Here is a 16,047-nt window from a genome sequence, read left to right on the forward strand (position 1 = left end):
AGCTTTCTTCATGTCCATTATGTTTAGCAATAAAAATAATAGAGTATTTTAAAAACTTAAAACAAACCTGAAAACACTGAGTGCAATAGCCTTTATCTAAGCAGTAAGATTTCTTTGTTGAACGTTTAATTTTGCAGCACCCATGTTCATAGCAGCATTATTTGCAGTAGCTAAAAAGTGTAAGCAACCCATGTGTCCACTGTTGGATGAATGGATAAACAGAATGTGGTCTATACATAAAATGGCATATTATTCAGCCTTAAAAAAGAGTGAAATTCTGACACATGCTGCAACATGGGTGAACCTGGAGGAGACCATGCTAAGTAAAATAAATCAGACACAACAAGACAAATACTGTGTGATTCCACTTATATGAGGTGTCTAGAACAGCCAAATTGTAGAAAGAGAAAGTAAAATAGTGGTTGCTAGGGATTGGGGTCAGGGGAAATGCGAAGTTGTTGTTTAATGGGTGTAGAGTTTCAACTTTGCAAGATGAAAAGGTTCTAGAGATTGGTTGCACAACAGTGTGAATATACTTGGCAGTAATGAACTGTATACTTAAAAGTGTTAAGATGCTCAATTTTATGTTACGTGTATTTTACTGCAATTAGAAAAATTAACTTCACCTCATTTCAAACAAATCATTTTCATTTAAACACATGAATAATTCTCTCTTTTGTCTGATAGTGTATGTCAATCAAGAGAATTTTAAGGTATCCATGCTAAAGAATATCCTTCAAATTGTAATTTCTTCTGGCATTTATGAAATGTAACATTAATTTTCAAGATAATGTAGATGCTGCAGTATTTAGAGATATCTGAATTAGTATCCTAATCTAAACATCCCAGACCTCTAGGAGCTCCAGAGATGCACTTCAAGGGAAGTCCTTGAATCATCTGAAATCGTATGCAAAATGTTTGTGTAAATCAGGAAGGACAATCCATAACTTTTTTCTGATCCTCAAAGGCTCTGTGACTGCTAAAAGATCAAAAACCACTTATGTAAATGAAATTCACAGAAGCCCATGAGCTAGTTGTTTCACTGTTTGGGACAGTTAGAGGTATGTTATCCCTTGTCATCCTCTACACTTCTCCTGAGGGGTAATTAATAATGGCATGACATTAACTTGGCAGACACAGGTGGTGTGTCGCCAGGGTCAGCCTGTGTCCAGGACTGTTAAACATCTCCATCAGTGACTGGATGATGGAATAGATGCATGCTTACCTCGTATGAGGATATCGTAAAGTCAGATGAGGTAGCAGAACCTGGGGGGGATAGGATCAGAATTCCAAATGCTCTTGACAGGTTGGAGAAATGAATACAAGCCAGTGACAATGAGGTCAACAAGAGAAGAATAATAAAAATCAGGGAGGGAACATAAGCCAGATGTCTAATGGAAAGAACTGGCTGAGAAAAAGACAAATAACGAGAATCCCAAGGCTCATGATGAATTACAGGCTGAGTGCTAAGATAAAGGTAAAACTCTTATGATGGAACCTGCTACTGCAGAGGAGCCATAACAAGAGAAACAGGTACTTTCTTTCTCAGAGATGATCTTGAATAATTGAGATTTCCTTATTTGGTTGAATGCTGATTATTTCTAAGTAGCTATCTGCATAAATTATTCTAATTTTTGAAGCAAAATGTACACAAACATACTTGCACTTATAAGCATAGTATATAAGTGTTATGTGTGTGTGTGCATGTCTGTTTTGGTGGGTTGGGGCGTGTGTCTGCATTACCAAGAATCTTGATTGTTTGCTTTGTTGTTTGGGTCTCTGATGCTTAGAAAGGATACTTGGGGAAATTTTGGAAAAGTATTCAGGAAAGGAGAGCAGACACTGAAAGGAAAAGGAATATTGGAATTTGAAAATTAATTATCTCGAATCAAAAATAAATGTGTGAAGATGTGATGAAGAGAGCATGGCAAGTGGCTATGCCCTGTGATCATGCTGAGGGGAACAGAGCTTCCTTCCCCTCTCTTGGGAAGGGTTTAGATCATGTGGAGTTTTCTCACCGTAAGCAATGGAAAATTTTAAGAATAGCACTACATACAGTAATTATCCAAACAAATTATAATTATGCGTTGTTAGAGTCACTTTTATTTTCATGTGTAAAATAGATTTTACAAGGAGGGTACATTAGCTATGTTCCTAATTTTAGGAGACTCTTCATAGCCCTTTGACAACGTCAGTTAATTAGATCCAAATCAATGAAGTTGTTGTAAATTAATTACCATTAGTTGCCAGGTACAAACCATCTCCGATGAAGCATCATTGATAATTTTCAGTAAAAGTTTCTGCAGCTAACATTGTAACAAATCTATTTTTATAAAAATTTTAAATCTCAAAATTCTAAAGCAATAGTCTGTCAAACTAATATAACAAAATTTCAAGTGTTACAGGAAAATTAATCACCCTTGTTAGCAAAGAGACTTAAAATAAAAGCTATCTTTATGATAAGATACCAAATAAATACAGTTTTAACTTAAACTTAGTAGCTGGTATTAAATATCCATCAACCTACTCCTGCTAGTTAGTTGATAGCAGAAAGCTTTTCTTCTCTTGGCCTCTGGTCTAAGAGTCTTTTATTCTTTCATAGTCTTCATTTCAACCATGAACTTTAAGGTTACCATCTATGACCTTGTTATTCATTTACAGCCAAGACTTTTTTGAAAAATATGGCATCTGTAATTTTCTGTTTTCACATATTTTAGGTAAAAAATTGTCAGGAGACAGAAAAAGAGCTAGATGATTGCCAGAGAACCTTTCTGATTGCAACAATTTAAATTTTTTCTTTTAATACTGAAAACTTAAGGATCATACACTTATTTTTATTGATAAATAGATAATAATATATAATATGGATGCTATATTTAGTCAAAATATTTACTATGATGTTTCAGACTACATTGACCATAAAAGTCTGTCAGGTGTTTTGAATTCACTATTCCCTTTGAATTGTGTATAACATTTTCATATATCCATTACTGTAGAGTTTCCTATTGCTGCTTTAAAAATTACCCCAAACTTGGTGACTTAAAATACGACAAATTTATTCTCTTACAGTTCTGGAAGTCAGAATTCCAAAGTCAGTCTCAGAAAGTTAAAATCAAGGTGTTAACAGGCCTACATTCTTTCTGGGGGTTCTAGAGGAGAATCCATTTCCTTACCTTTTCCAAGTTCTAGAGGCCACCTTGGCTCATGGCCTTGCATCACTCAGACCTCTGCTTCCATCATCACATAGCCTTCCCTGACCCTGACCCACCTGCCTCCTCTTATAAGGATGTTTGTGATTACAGTGGTCCCACCCAGAAAATCCAAGATAATCTCCCAACTCAAGATCCTCAACTTAATTTAATTGTATCTGCAAAGTGCCTTTGCCACATGAAACCACATATTCACAGGTTCCAGAGATTAGGATATGGATGTCTTTGAGGAAGCCATTACTCAGCCCATCACAAGGACTTTCCTGGTCACATAGTAATACATTGAACTAAAGACAGGTATGGATTCCCTACTAACCTAAGAACAGACCTAGGCAACTGAGGTCTGTTACATGCAACTAAGTCCTTGCCTTAATGGATGTTTCATTCAAAGAGGATGAGAGTGAGGGAAATCAGAGAAGGAATCGAATAAATAAACAAAAAAACTTTTATGGTGATTAGTAAAAAGAATAAAGTAAAGCAGGGCCATGGGGCAGAGAGTGAAGGTGTAGAGGCAGCTCCTTTGCAAGGGGCCATGGGTGGAGGGCTCTCTAAGGAGCCATAGAAGCCAAGAAGCAGGAGGAGACAGCCCTGCAGACAGCTGAGTGGTGAATGCCCTAGGTGCAGAAGGGGTAGCTTTCGGAGCGAGACTGACTAGTCTGAGGAACAGACTGAATGCTGGTGGGGGCAGGAGGTTGGTACAAGATGTGGAGGGTGAGCCCAGAGGAGTCCTAAGAAGCGGGCAGGAGCCAGGCATGCCAACCCTCATGGCTGTATGGAGTTTGGATTTTATTCTAAGGGAAATGGGAAGTAACCCGAGGTTTTGGTATGGGTAAGGCTATAAATCTGATTTATATTACAATAAAACCCCTCTGGCTGCTGTGGGAAGACTGGACTGGAAGAGGCAAACTAGGGATCCAGAAAGAGGGCCATGGCAGTAGCATAAGAGTGAGAGGGTAGTGGCTAGACTAGGGTGATTTTGGTGGAAATGGTGAGATGCAGGATGCATCCTAAACTAGTGGCAACATTTAAATGTTTTGGTGAGGCTTTATCTCTTATCTTCCAATATTCTCTATTTGCTTTCACCCAAAACTCTCAAAATAATAGTAATATCGTGATAACATTAAAAATAATTTCAACAATAACAACTTTTATAATACAGGTGCGGGATGTTTTCTCAAGCCTTTCCTACAGTGTAAGTGCAAACATCTTTAGAGATCTGCAATGCACAGCTAAATAAGTGCTGTGGTTCTTTGGAAAACCACCAAGAGGAGGATCCCTTCACCACTTTCAGTGAGATGACTGCCTCCACTCTTCTGTGTATAGATCCAGAAGCGTTTTCTGGATAAAGAGACCTGATTACTGTGCTCTGTGAGGAAGGAGGTATCATTATCATCTTCACTTTATGGTTGAGGGATCTGAGTTTTATCAGTAGGTGGTACACAGGACGGCACAGGCTCACATTTGGATTCAATTCTTAAGACATGAGGCTCAGTCTTTCAAGAGGTCTTTCAAGATCTTTGACTAACTTGCATCATTTATTCTGATTTTTTTCATATTTATTTTCTTGATTTAAATAAAATGGAATTGAAGTATATTTATCAAACTATCCTAGTTAAATAAATATGCAAAAAAAGAGGAAAACAACAGAATATTATTGTATGACAGTCAATCTCCATGTTAATTAACATTCCCAGTTCTGTCTCATGCACACAAATAAAAAAGCTCAAGGAGGGTGGGTTGCCTCAGGACCAGAAAATATAATTTGATAAAGGTCCACTAGAGGATTCACTTGTCTTTCATATGGTTTACAATGTAGATCCTTAGCTGGTTAGAGTCAGTGTGTTCTTCTAAAGGAGGTTATTTTTATCCCTACCCTTACAACAAATGGGTACCTTAGTATTTTATAAAAGATGACAGATAAATTACATTACCAAAAAATAGCAGAATGTGGGAGGTATGCAATAGGATAGTTTATTGGGGGAAAATAGACTAATATCAAACTAGAAAGAACAGAAGCAGAAATAATAAATTTGCCTGCATCTATCTCTTCTTTCATGACCTCATCACGCCCGACATACTGATCAATTTCACTACAAGCAATAAATATTAAAATTACATTTTTGAGTGTCTTATCAAAAGCTTCCTGACATCAGTTGTTTTCACCATTTTTTTTCCTGCAAGCTTTGAATACCTCTTCATCAGTCTTTTATTTCAACCAATCTATTTCCAATTTCTCTCTCCCCACAAAAAGCACTTGTTTTTCCCCTTCTGTTTTTGACTTTTCTTTCTTAGCAGAGGTGCATGAATATTATTTTACACTCCACTGTGGCTGCATCTCCATCGATCAGGAAATAAAAAGTGAGTCTGAAGGAGGTGTCGTGACCCTGCAGGGCTACAAACAACAGAGATGTGTGTAATGATTCCCTGGCTCCTGTTAGCAGCAGCTGACGTAAAGGCTGTGGGCAGTTTTGCACAAATGAGCCTGCATCCTTTCTTGTTATAACCGATCGAGGCATTTCCAGGAGAAGGGAGCTTTCAAAGACCGTTTAATTCTTAAATGTCACCTGCACACAATTTCCAGCTTGACAAATATTTCAGAATGTCCTAAAAGCAAATGGTAGGGTCATTATTCTTGTCTGTATAACCCCCTGGATCTCCTAATGCATTAACAATAACTACTTTTTATATCTTAAAAGCTGAAGGCAACAAGGATTTTCATTTTTTTTAAAAAAAATTTTCATCATAAATTCTTTTTTTTGAAATTTTGAATTTTATTTATTTTTTTATACAGCAGGTTCTTATTAGTTATCCATTTTATACATATTAGCGTATACATGTCAATCCCAATCTCTCAATTCATCCCACCAGCACCACCCCCTTTCCTCCCTTGGTGTCCATATGTTTGTTCTCTACATCTGTGTCTCAGTTTCTGAAAATAGGATTTTCATTTTCATAATCATCTTCTATTATTAGGAATGGAGAAATATTCCATTAGTGATATTGGATGTGGTTCACAACTGAGTTTATTTGAAAATTATTCATTATTTCCTTTAATGTTTACAGCACTTTCTAGATTTTTCTGTTAAGGACATGTCACCATCGTTTAGGATACATTTCCTTACAATAGAGCACATTTAGCCTTGACATGTCAGCAAACTTTTATTTTTTATGTTCCCTATAGTCTTAAGATTTAGAATTTCCCTTCAGAATTCAGTTCAGGGCTTCCATTTTGTATGGCATCCTCCACTCTGACACCCAGTTTCATTTTTCTCTTTTATGCATATATTATTTATAACATCTCTTTTTGTGCTTAATTATATCTAGTTGGTTTTGTTGTTGTTTCATATCTGAGGTTTCACAATGTCAGCTCACCAGCTAAAGGTGACCTACAGATGGGTTTGTATTGACTCACCAAGAGTTTTAAAAACACAAATTTTGAATTGGTGCCAATATTTGAAAAGTGGTTAATTACACATAAATATCTGTACTTCCAGTTTCAACCAAGTCAAACAACGGGTCTGACAAGGCTGGCACTCGTTTCTTGAGTTAGCAGTTGCCTGGAACTGAGGCCTGGGTGTCCCTGGATGGGCAGCAGGGTCTCCTGGTTACCAGGGTCCCTCCAGGCAATTTACTTTTATTTCACTTTCCTTCCCAGGCTTGTAGACATTTGAGATCATGGTCTGTGTGAACTTACCTTTTCAAATTTTTGTTTACTGAACTAGGTTATAAATTCCTTGAAGCCACAGATTGTTGTTATATTTTTTCTCTATCCTCACACTGCCTAGCATAGTAATAGACACATAGTAGTTGTTCGATAAATTAATTTGTTAAAAATATCTATTGTGTGCAGCTAGGCATATATTGAGCTTCCTGAAGAGCTAGGGGAAAACAGTCTCCAAAGAGTTCACACAAATTAAATGATTAATCTTCACAACTCCATTTTGAGATTCACAAGGGGTATACAGTATGGGGATTAATTTATGGTGTGGAAAGAATAACCTTTAATGAAACTATTCCCAATTGAACTTGCAGGGAAGATTTAGATACACAAAAAATAATTACCTATATTGAAAATTGCCCTACAGGGGTAAGCACCAGCCAATCTTTTCCTAGAAAGTCCCATGGCCTCTCCAGAGAAGGGGGCTCTGGTCTCCCTCCAGCCTTGCAGCCTTCTAGAACCATCATTCACTGTGAGAAAGAATTTCCAAATCACCTGAGTGCTTTGGCCAGCATCTCTCACCAGCTTACTGATTTCATAGTTATTCAGACTAGGGTTCATCAGAATAACCTGTCCCAGAATTCTTTTTCTGCCTCTGTATTTAGTTGTATAAAAATATTTCAGATAAACCACTGGGAGTAAGGGGAGTTATTAAGGTTGCTTTCCATATGTATTTTTGAAAACTAATGAAAATACCCCAATTATTTAATCATGTCTTAGAAGAATTGGTTCTTAGCATCTTAGATTTCTCTTCTTTTTAATTTCCATTTTGAACTATTCAAGAATTTAAGCAAGAAAAGATATAATATTAACATATAAACATATAGAAGTAAATACACATATAAAATATGAATTTGGATCTTGGTGTTTCAACATACTTAGAAATAGTGGAAAATCTGAGAAATACTTAGAAGATCTATGTATACTTTTTTATAGGTTATAATTGAAAATACACAAAATAACATTTATTCAGCAATCAAATATTAGTGACACAGAGAATCAAGAAGTAAATAAAAAACTTAGAGCAGGCAACATTGTTTTCACAAAGCCTGATTAGGAAAATAAAACCACAGATTTTTTTCTCATAAGAGAGTGTCATATACTCATAGTTTTCTTACATTTAGTTTATACAAAATTCTAGGTAACATGACCTTTGGACCCATGATTCAAAACCACTTTGAAATAAGGGTGAAGCTTGCTTGAAGCTTACAAAGCTGACCCAGTAAGAAGTGAAAACAGCTGGACATTGAGGAAGGACCAGAAACATTATATAAAGCAGATACTAACAACTAAAAAAATGCAGTGATGAAAATTTAAGAGAAAAATAGGTAGAATGGGGAAATCAAATTACAAAGTCATCCTATCCTATATCTTTCTGGATGAGCCACCTGTATCATCATTGTCTTTCCATGTTCTGATTAACTCAGAACTCACAAACCCAGCTAGCATGGTGTGCTGGACACCTCTGTATACATTCAGAGAGAGAGAAACGAGTCCTAGATACGCAGTTTGTGATTACTAGTAGTACACCAAGTTTAAAACAACTTCGTTTAATAACCATATTCAACCACATAACGAAAAAAGGAGACATTTTTATACTAGGCAAGTGATCATGAACTAAGAGGGGAAAGTTCAGTGTAGTGAAGTCTGTAGTGGGTACTTTAGGCAGAAAAAATAAACTAATTAAATAAAGATGGAAACTGTTTAGGTTGATTCTGAGGGGATCAAAATCATTTAAGAAATGACCCTAAATCACTTAAATACCAAGAACCCAAACAAAATTTAGAGGTGGGAAAGGCCAGTTCAAACTGGGTTACAGTAAAATACTATAGTTATAGATTACTTGGACTGCATCTCCTTTTTCTCCCTTCAGTGAGGTAGTAACATTCATTTGAAATACAATTGGAATATTTATTTTAATTTGCTTTCCGTTACAGAATTTTCCCATCTTCCCATCTTTTCTGATTATCTTTTATTTTGGGAATGTGTGGAACATTAACATATTTCCAAAAGTAAAACCTATATAAAAAGGTACCCTCAGAAAAGGGTCACTTCCCCTCACCCCACATTGCTCTCATCCTGTTGTCCACCTCCATGTTACGTCTTGTGTGCAGTCAACACCATGTTTCTGATTTATCCTTCCTGAGTTTGTTTTGTAAAGATGAGCAGATATGTGTGCTTTCTTATTTCCTTAAGAAAAAGACAGCCAGCTATACATATGTACTTTGCATTTTTTTTTTAAACAATATGTCCCTCATGTTTATAGAGACTGTTGTAGCAATAGAGATCACCTTCGAACTGTATCACTTCACATTGGTCATCGAGATATTCCTCATGCACTTTTTGTAGCTGCATAATAGTGTGTTGCACATATTTACTATACTTTACTCAACCAATTTCCTATGGAAGAACGTCACTTTTAATCTCCCTCATCCCACCATTTCTAGTATACCTTGAAGGTACTCAATACATGTTTGATAAGTCAGCATCCTAATGGATAGGATACTGTTTTAGATGAGTATTGAAAGATATGTGGAATTTGTATTGAGGGGAAGTGAATGAGGGTTCTGAAGAGGAAGCATGCTGAGCAGAGATGCACAGTGGAGAAGATTGGGCTGCCTGAAATGAAACGTTTTGTTGCCAAATGGTGGGGAATAGATCTGCTATCTCAGGTGGAACCAAAATTAAAGTTCTTTGAAAACTGGTTTCAATGTTACATTTCATTGAGATTTAAGTTTCAATGGCATGAATGAAAATGGTTGAGAAAAAATAATATTTGGGCATAGTGGTAGAACTTAACCCTAGATGGTATAAATGCTGCTACATTTTCTCTGTTATTAACCATTTCTGTTTTGGGTTTTTTTTGTGTTTTTTTTTTTTTTTTTTTTTTACAGTGTAGCAGAATAAATGGAACTGACTTACCTTTCAAAATATATATAACTGGTTTCTTGTACTCTTGACAGCTTGGTCATGTTTCCAAAAGCTACCTAACTATTTATTTATTTTCTCTAGGAGGTGTGTGTGTGTGTGTGTGTGTGTGTGTGCTGGAGCATACGCCGTCAACATTATCATGATGCTCAGTGAGCTAGCAAAGGGGCATACATTTTTAGTGAGTTCATGGTGAACTAACTGAATCAGGAATGTTAATCTGGCAGTGACAGATGAATTAGAGGGGGTAGACAAGTAATATTAGTTTTCTACCATTATACAACAAGTTCCCACAAATTTAGGGGCTTATAATTATTTATGATCTCATGGTTCTCGTATTGCCTGGGGTTGGGGTCTCATCTGGAGTTTGGGGACAGTCTCCAAGCTAAGGTGGCTGAACAGAATTCAGTTCCTAGCAGTAGCAGTATTAAGGACTCTGTTTCCATGCTGGCTGTCAATCAAGGGCCTCTCGCAGCCCCTACAGGCTACCTGTCACCTGGAGGTGACATATCATATTCACAGGTTCCTCCCGCAGTCCATAGGAGGGAGTTAAAGAAGAGTGTGGGTCATTGGTGGGTCAACTTAGAATGCTACCTACCACACCAATGTGCAGAGATGATGTAGTTAGGAGGTTACTGTATTCATCCAGGGTTGGAGCTGTAGAAGCCTTTATTCAGGTGAGTGTGCAGGGAGAGGGGACATAAAAGGAAGAGAGGCAAACACACTTTAAATGGAGGGTCAATAAGACTTGCTGATTGACCTGAGAATGAAGAAAAAGGTAAATAGAATATTTCAAAGCAAATCAAGCCAGTGATTGAGGCAAAGACATGAGAAAAGAAAATGTCTTTGACTAGGAGGTCCCATTGAGTTTGGATTGAGACAAGTTGAGTCTCAGTTAACAGGGCATCAGAAAGAGAATATTTATGAGGCAGGTGTAAATAAATGTATTACTGTAGCATAAGCAAGAGCTGAGGCCTGTGGAAACAGATTTGGCATACATCACATCACAGGTGTAGCTGAAGTTTTGTGAATAAATATGCTTTTCAAGGAAAATGGCTTAGAAGCCTATTATGGACTGAACTGTATTCCCCTCTCCCTCAATTCAAATGATGAAGCCCCCCCGCTTCCGCCCCCAAATGTGACTGTGTTTGGAGATGGGTCCTTTAAAGAGGTAACTAGGTTAAATGAGGTCATGAGGGTGGGGCCCTGGTCTAGTAGGACTGATGCCTTATATGAAGAGGAAGAGACAGCAGGGCTGCATGCAAATAGAGGACACAGTGAGAAGGTGGCTGTCTGCAAGCCAAGGAGAGAGGCCTCAGGAGAAACCAGCCCTGTGGGCACTTTTATTTTAGATGTCCAGCCTCCAAAGCTGTAGGAAAATAAATGTCTGCTGTTTAAGCCACGAAGTCTGTGGCAGTTTATCATGACTACCCGAGCTGACTCATACAAAGCCCAAGTACAGTTTCTAGGAAGAGACATATTTTGAGGAGGCAGAGTGAGTGAAAAGCCACCAGAAGTCTGAGAATGCTGAGTCTGCACTGTGGTGAGCTATGAGGGTCAGTGACCTGGGTCAGAGGGTCTGGAATCCAGGCTTCACTCTGCAATGGATGGCACTATCTAACTTTGGGCAGACCTCTTAAGCTCTCAAAGCCCTAGATTCATAAAGTGGGCATGGTAGTGTACATCTCCTTGATTATAGGAAGGTTTAAATAAGTTTCTATATTTCTGTAGCTATATTTACTTTGATATGTACATAAACAACCAAAATCTCGTTCCTAAGCTATGAAACACTATGTAGATGTACATGAGTAATAGTGGCCTCCAGAAGTATAAAGCTGTAGAGTTCTGATAGCATCAATATTAAATGATCCTGCTTTTTTTTTTTTTTTTTTGCGGTACGCGGGCCTCTCACCGCTGCGGCCTCTCCCGCTGCGGAGCACAGGCTCCGGACGCGCAGGCCCAGTGGCCATGGCTCACGGGCCCAGCCGCTCCGCGGCACGCGGGACCCTCCCGGACCGGGGCACGAACCCGCGTCCCCTGCATCGGCAGGCGGACTCCTAACCACTGCGCCACCAGGGAAGCCCGATCCTCCTTCTTTTAAGCTCATCTGTGTTTGTAGCCACACCATTAGCTCTCACTTCCTACTGCTGTCCAGGTATTATTCTGTTCAGCCATTTATTTTGTGTTGATAACCTGGAAACCAGGTAGTTATGGATGTTAGAATTTTGTCTACAACAAGAGTAAGCCGATTCCAGGGTGCAGCCTGAGGAGTGTCAGCCTGGATTAGAGCACCCAGTGTGTGCAGCTGTCTCTATTTATTGACTGTTTCATGAGTGGCTTAGCTGCCTGGGCAAAAGTTAGGTTTATGGAAGTGAGGTGTTATTCTGTGTTTGGTTTTATTCCAGGGCTCCTCTATTAAAGATGCATGTGGAAAACTTGGAAAATATTCAGGTGGAAGGTTTAAAGAAGTCAAATAATGTAGCTTTAAAAAGAAAACACCATGAAGGAAGCTAAATAGCCTTCTTCAGTCTCTCCACTAAGGAGAGCTAAAATATGCTTTCTGTATGATCTTCATTCTTAGAGATCTAGATTAGCTCTAAAAAAATATTTAACTGACAAAGAATTGGAATGATAACTGTCACATTTTTTCTCTGTTGGTCTTTAAAAATGTGACAGCTTTTCACATCTTTGGAATGGTTTAGATGGCTTCTGATAGAATGGGAGTTTTTAAAAGGGAGAAAAACTACTGTACACAGAAATAATTTTTTTAAAAAAACTGACATAGCATATTGAATGCAGTAGGCATTCGTATTCATGTTTGCCTTCCAAACTCTATGAAAGTAATTGTGTATGTATAGCACTATTGTATTATCCAGAGAAGATAGTTTCATAAATCATTTACTGCCTACTGACGTGTTTCTATAATGCTAGTACACATGCTCAGTTTATTTTAGTTTTAAAATGTCTGTATAAGAAAAAAAGAACTAGCAGAGAATGTAAAGCAAACATGAATGTTACTCAACACTAAATATGCTGAAGAATACCATGAATTTCTTTTTTATGTGTCAAGCAAACCCCACCTCAAATAAATAAGCTAAAATGAAAGTTTAGATTTTCTGCATAGAAACATTGATGCAGATTTTATTTCATTTTTGCTTCTTATCCTAGAAAAGAATACCTGCCAGGGCTTTACCTAGCCGTACTTCAATTTATAATAAAAAAGATAGAAGTGTAGGTATTTATTTATTTGTTACAGATATCTTTTGAACACCGTGTGCAAAGGACTAAGCATGGCAGGCAGGAGGAATACTCTCCAAGTAGCCTTCAGCCCACTGAGCAGACATGAGGACACAGACTTATACAGATGGCTGTGTTGGAAAAAACAAATGAGGGAAGTGGTGGATCGGCTAATATATATAATTAAGAGCCAATTTCACAATAAAATAATTAAAGTTATGTCTAATTAAGTAGAAAGAAACCTATATTTTCCAGTGATTTTGGATTAATTCAAGCCATTAAGAGTTTGGTGCATCTGAAAAAAGTGCTTTTATTTAACTAGCTGCTCACAAAGAGAAAAAAAAAGAATAATTTTCTGGCACGTGCATCCCATCGTCATTGTCATTGTCATCCACCAATGACAAAACCCACAATCTTAAAACCACAATTTTAAAACTTAAAATTTGTTCTTTCAGATATTAAGCTCTATCAGCTCAGCATTTGCCCCTCTGCCCCTCTTTCTTGGGTTCAGTGTGAGCTCTGGGCCTTGTAGCAGGAGCTGCAGCGTCAGCGCCCCATCTACTGTTAGTCCTGATCTGTTCTGAGGTGCAGTCCACCGGGTGTCTAATTGTGCTGCCTCTTCTATCCAATGTCTTCACTTCAGAGTTCTGTATTTTTGGAGATATGATCCATCAGTTCTGCTTCCTGTTTACACAGCCACACAGCTTTCCCCAAGAACATTCCTTCCGTGACCATGACTGTGACCAGGATAGCCCCTGGGGGCCGCTTGCCCTTTTTTACGGCCAGCTCTCTACCCTGTTTAGGAGGATATGGCAGTTCCTGCTGGGACCAGGGAGGGTGGGGCTGACATCACAGCCGCACCGCCTCTGACCCCCCGCAGCGATTTCTGCTGTTCCCCACACTAGGCCCTCAATGAGCATCACCCAGACAGAAAGGGCAGCGTCTAGCGTTGTCCCCGCCACCCCCCACAGCCCAGCCCTGGCTCTTGTTTCCTTTCTGTGAGCTCAGAGAGCCCAGTGGGCCTGGTGTGCGAGCAACCTACTCGTTGGGTGTCCTTCCTTAGGGCTCTGCCCCACACCTGAACTTCTCCTGTCACCACCTTAAAGGCCAAGAATTGCAAGTCTGTTCTCTGGTGCCTCCTGCTGACCTCAGTGGAGGAGGGTCATGGGGTTCAAGGACATAGGTCATTGTGTGTGGGGGAAACATTTCTGTTAATATTTCCCTTATCATCACAGGGAAAATAGTCCTGTATCCCTCTGCGTGTCCCTTCCGGTTCCAGAAAGGAACAGAAAACGTACTCAGATAGGAGGCTGAAGGGATTGAATGAAGGGACTGCTTACAGAATAGCTTGAAGAAAACCAGTGGAGCCTCAGGTCACCTGACCTAGTCTTAGTGAGAAACTGTTGCTCTCCTTTTTTCCGTAGGAACAAGAGGAATAGAAACTGTTCTGGGTGGAGGGAAGCCCCACCCACCCCCTTCCGGGGCCCACTGATACGTCCCATTGTCTAAACCCAACTGGAGGTCAGACGACAAGGGAGCCCAAGGGAGGTGGTCCTTAGGCGTCAGCTTCCGGGGCACAGAACAGGCAGAGAAGGCTGGGGGATGAATGGGGTGGGTAAGGGGATGAAAATGGAAAATACGATCAGGGCAGAGAATATGATTAGAGCTCCCCCGAGTACACTCCTGATTTCAAGTACTGTATACTGTTTGTTTTACCCACTGACATAAACACACTGCCAGAATCTGAGGCTTGATATTTAGTTTTGGGAGTAGGGCTGGAGACAGAGGGGGCAGTAGCGTGAAATAAATGAAGCAGGGAGGATAAAGAGCCCACCTGGAACACTACCATGTTGATAAATTTATTTTTAAATGATTTGAGGAAACTTTGTTGTCTCTCTCTGTATTATGTGGTTTAAAATTATATATATATATATATATTTTTTTTCTTGAAAATGAACTTAAAAGCCAATAAGAATCAATTTTTCTAGCTACCCTGCAGAGAACCAGTGTGAATTGATATATCCTCCTGGTGTAAAATATATGGGTATATTTTCTAAAATCCTTAGTAGATATGAGCCTTGCACTAATTTCTGTGTGTTATTACATTATATGTCTCACGATTCATTTATTCATTCATATGCCACATCCTGTTCTGCTCGCTTTTCAAACAGAAGCTTTTTTCAAAATCTGGTCCTGTAGAATTGTATCTATTTTTTCCCCCTTGGTGCCAGATGTGAAAAGTATACAAACACAGCTGGATTAATACCCTCGTGCAGATGGTTTAGTTGGTACTTTGTTATATTAATATTACTGCCAGGATCTTGTAACGTATGTTGATGTAATTGCCGCAATTGAAAAGGACTCAAATATATTTTATGTCTCATGTATATCCGTTAGCAGAGAGTGGCCAATACAAACATGGCCAACTGCTTATGAGAAACTAAGATGCCAAAAAAATCCTCAGAAAGCAAATGACTAACAGAGCTGAGTAGTTCCTATTGCAGCTGACATAGATGATTAAGCTGTGGATATGAAGTTTATATAGAACCATGAGGATTAATTTGGACTGGGCCTTTTCTAGTTAACTGTCACAGCAATTAACTCATGGCTTCCTTTGCCATCGGTTTCTTCCCTGTTGAAAGCATGTTTAGACAAGTCATTTCAGAGGTCTGGAGATCTGCTTTATTTTCCAGATTAAGTTTTTGTTTGTTTGTTTTTGAAGTGTGAGCATAATGGATTTGGAAAGTTTAAGCCGGATGGTAAAGGATGCTTTCTGCCTAATTGCAGTAAATCCTTGGATAGTCAAAGATGCTCTGAGAATTTTCACTGTTTACTTTTCTAGGTAAGAAAATACTAGTTTTCTTCTCCTTTTTTATTTTTCTTTTAGCCCTCAAGTTAGACAAATTTCTAAAATACATAAACTAATGGCCTTTCTGCTGGTTGCAGTAGGTGCAT

The 16,047-nt window shown here is 38.6% G+C and overlaps 1 protein-coding gene across 6 annotated transcripts in view; it reads left to right on the forward strand.

Annotated features, from left to right (window-relative positions):
• Positions 1 to 16,047, forward strand: part of LOC132530597 (E3 ubiquitin-protein ligase parkin) — a 1,420,256-nt gene that overhangs the window by 396,492 nt on the left and 1,007,717 nt on the right. The gene's annotated exons all lie outside the window — the stretch shown is intronic.

This window comes from Lagenorhynchus albirostris, chromosome 12 (genome assembly GCF_949774975.1).
Source record: "Lagenorhynchus albirostris chromosome 12, mLagAlb1.1, whole genome shotgun sequence".
In the NCBI taxonomy this organism is placed as follows: Eukaryota; Metazoa; Chordata; class Mammalia; order Artiodactyla; family Delphinidae; genus Lagenorhynchus; species Lagenorhynchus albirostris.